Source organism: Pteropus alecto, unplaced genomic scaffold (genome assembly GCF_000325575.1).
Source record: "Pteropus alecto unplaced genomic scaffold, ASM32557v1 scaffold147, whole genome shotgun sequence".
NCBI classification, from domain to species: Eukaryota; Metazoa; Chordata; class Mammalia; order Chiroptera; family Pteropodidae; genus Pteropus; species Pteropus alecto.
Genome location: NW_006440648.1, coordinates 452,347 through 452,856, shown reverse-complemented (window position 1 = coordinate 452,856; position 510 = coordinate 452,347). Strand labels below are relative to the sequence as shown.

Sequence of the window (510 nt, the reverse complement as noted above, 5' to 3'; positions counted from 1 at the left end):
TAGCCATGGCAATCTTGAGAAAGAAGAACAATGTTGGAGGTATCACACTACCTGATATCAAACTATGGTAATCAAAACAGCGTGGTGCTGGCATAAAAAAAGATACGTAGATCAATGCAACAGAATAGAGAGCCCAGAAATAAAGCCACGCCCATACGTTCAATTAATCTATGACAAAGGAGGCAAAAATATTCAATGGACAGATACATGCAAGAAAATGAAACTGGATCACTTTCTTACACCATATACAAGAACAGTCAAAATGGGGATTAAGACTTAAATTGTAGACACAAAACCATAAAACTCCTAGAAGAAAACACAGGCAGCAAACTCTTTGGCATTACTCTTAGTAATATTTTTTTTCTGATCTATCTTCTTGGGCAAGGGAAACAAAAGGAAATATAAATAAATGAGAATAAATTGAACTAAGATTTTGCACAGCAAAGGAAACCATCAACAAAATGAAAAGACAACCTACTGAAAAGATGGGGAAGGAAATTGGCTTTAAAA

General features: G+C 34.9%; 1 protein-coding gene across 2 annotated transcripts in view; it reads right to left on the bottom strand.

Moving 5' to 3' along the window:
* Positions 1 to 510, bottom strand: part of ZC4H2 (zinc finger C4H2-type containing) — a 72,293-nt gene that overhangs the window by 53,565 nt on the left and 18,218 nt on the right. The gene's annotated exons all lie outside the window — the stretch shown is intronic.